Source organism: Buteo buteo, chromosome 5 (assembly GCF_964188355.1).
Source record: "Buteo buteo chromosome 5, bButBut1.hap1.1, whole genome shotgun sequence".
Lineage (NCBI taxonomy): Eukaryota > Metazoa > Chordata > Aves > Accipitriformes > Accipitridae > Buteo > Buteo buteo.
The window spans coordinates 54,755,611-54,758,440 of record NC_134175.1 but is presented as its reverse complement, the minus strand read 5'-3'; the positions used below and the strand labels follow the sequence as shown (position 1 = coordinate 54,758,440).

Sequence of the window (2,830 nt, the reverse complement as noted above, 5' to 3'; positions counted from 1 at the left end):
CCGAGAGCCGCGCTGCTGCCCGGCCGCCGAGTCCGCGAAAACTACAGCTCCCGGCATGCCCCGGGAGGCAGCCCGCCCTGCTGCCTGACCCCGAGGGGACGCCGCTTCCGTTTCCGCCCACCCCCACGCCGGCGCAGCCGCAGTCCCCGCCGAGCCCCCAGGGCCGGTCCGGGCGGCTCCAGCGCGCTCCCGCCGCCGCCGCGGCACGGCGCGGCCCCCCCCCGCCCGGCTCCAGCTTCGGGCAGCGCCCGCCGCCGCCGCCCCGGCACGGCGCGGCTCCCCCCCGCCCGGCTCCAGCTTCGGGCAGCGCCCGCCGCCGCCGCCCCGGCACGGCGCGGCCCCCCCCCGCCCGGCTCCAGCTTCGGGCAGCGCCCGCCGCCGCCGCCCCGGCACGGCGCGGCCCCCCCCCGCCCGGCTCCAGCTTCGGGCAGCGCCCGCCGCCGCCGCCCCGGCACGGCGCGGCCCCCCCCCGCCCGGCTCCAGCTTCGGGCAGCGCCCGCCGCCGCCGCCCCGGCACGGCGCGGCCCCCCCCCGCCCGGCTCCAGCTTCGGGCAGCGCCCGCCGCCGCCGCCGCTCCGTGCGTGCGACACAGACCCCGCCGTCCTCCTCGGGGCTTTCCCCGGGACCCGCCGGGCGACTGCGCAGCCCCGCCACGGGGCCCGGTGAGCACCCCCCCCCACGCGCACGTGCTCCCAGCCGCCCCCCCCCCCCCGCGCGCACGTGCTCCCAGCCCCCCTGTGAGCCCCCAGCCCCCCTGTGAGCCCCCAGCTCCCCCCCCGCCCCCGGCCTTCGGCACAGGCGGCCCCCACCTCCCCCGGGACACCCCCGCCTCCGACGTTCGCCGTCCGAGGGGCGCCCGGCCCTGCTTACCTTCTCCCGAGGGGCAGCCGCAGCCCGGCCACGGCTCCGCTCCGCTCCGCTCCTGCCTGGGCTCCCACCGGCCCCGCCCCGGCCCCGCCCCCGGCAGCCCCCCCTTTCCAGGGAGGGGCCGGCCCCATCAGCCTCACTGCCCGCACCTGCGGCTCCTCCAGCCCCGGCCCGCAGCTGGGGGACCGAAATCCAGAACAAAACTCCTCAACACCCCTGGGAAGTTAAGCAGCAGGCACTTCCTCGATTGAATGAAAGATGGCAAGAGTCATCTCATTTGGAAGAGGTGTTAACTGGGGTCAAAATACAGATTTTAATACCCATCTTATTTTAGTTCTAAGACTTGGCGATTGCCAGGTATCATCTTTTCCATTTACCCAGGTCCACCAGCGAGGCCACAAGGGAGATTTCTTCCAGAGAGAGGATAGAGTTATTAAGTCTAAAGTCCACCATTTGCTTTTCTCCTTCATGAAAAGATGAGTGGATCATTTATCATCACTAGTCACCCAAACAGTTAACCCTGAACTTTTCACCTGTCCTTTAATACAGTCAACTCCAAGCTAAATTTTTTCCGTCATTAAGAGGGGACCAAAGATCATTTAAAATATTATTATACTTTCTACAAATACATCCCCATCTTAGAGCTTTAGCTACTAGAGAAAGTCTTTGGAGTTTTGGGGTCAGAGGAGCTGCAAGTATAAACTTTCATACAGCTCTGTTGAGGATGTGTGATTTTTCTCTGGTTGTCTAAAGCAGTCTAAATTTCCATAGACGGTCCCGACTCTGGGTGGCTCTAACAAGGATCCTGGAACTCCAGGAAATTCTAAACAGCGTTTTATATTTCAAATATGATGCCAAGTTCCTTTTTGCACTTGTCTCTACGGTTTTGGCAACTGACAGCCCCAAGGGGTGCCCGTACAAGTGTCTCCCGAAGGGCGATTAAATTAATTCTTTTGTCCACGAGGTGGATGGTTTGGTAATGTTATAATTCACAACGCTCTAATTCCTTCTTTCAAATTTAAAAAAACATAATTGCCTTTTAAATCCATCCCATTTAATTTGCTAAAATGATTCTCATTGTTCTGCATCTTTTCTCAAGTTTTGGTTAAATTCAATGTCAATATTCTCCACGGAACTAGATTTTCATCTGACTTTGGAATCGGAAGGCAGCCTGTTACTGAGGTTAAATTTTGTGTCTTTACCAAACTTTGAATCAATTACAAAACTAGATTATTTTTTTTTTTAATCCAAATTACAAAAACGGTTAACATCAAGATTAATAGCTCAAACAATAATTGTTTCATTTTGTTTATCTCATGTTTAGAACCCCTCAAAAAAACCCACATAAACCCTATACACACACAAAAAGATTACTGCCCTCGACAATATTCCTAATAGCAACCCCAACCGTATAAACTTTACACAACTGTTTTCCCAAATAGATAACGTGAAACTTACTTATAGATTTTCAGGTTTAAAGGGCCAGTTTCTTTAGACTTCCAATTTCTTGTTGGTGCTTTCTTTATTCTTGAATAATGAAGCCAAGGTTCTTCTCCCAGACCTTTACTGCTATAAGGGTTGTTAAAATGACTCGATACGGTCCTTTCCACTTCTCCGTGATTTTATATATATTCAATCTAATCTCCCGGTCGGAAGGGATGCGCTGCTACGTCCAATTCTAAGGGTCCAGCTGTGGAGACATACTGACAAAGTTCCTGAAAAGAATTGCTTAAAGAAATCAACACCTTTTAAAAACCTATCTCCAAAGGCATTCAAGATACTCAGAACGTAGGACTCTTGATATGGTCTTTCATACAATATTTCATAGTGACTTCAATTTGCTTTCTCTTCTGGCTATACTCTGATTCTTAATAGAGCCATGGGTAATGCTCTAACCCATGTGAGTGAGGTTTCCTGACAAATTTTACTCGACTGTTGCTTAAGGGTATAGTTCATTCTCTCT

At 54.9% G+C, this 2,830-nt stretch overlaps 1 long non-coding RNA gene across 1 annotated transcript; it reads left to right on the top strand.

The window, feature by feature from the left end:
- Positions 1–530: 530 nt before the first annotated feature.
- LOC142031529 (uncharacterized) lies at positions 531–1,384 on the top strand. Its single transcript, XR_012650565.1, has 2 exons — positions 531–662; positions 1,202–1,384. It is a non-coding gene; the product is annotated as an uncharacterized LOC142031529 (long non-coding RNA).
- Positions 1,385–2,830: the final 1,446 nt, after the last annotated feature.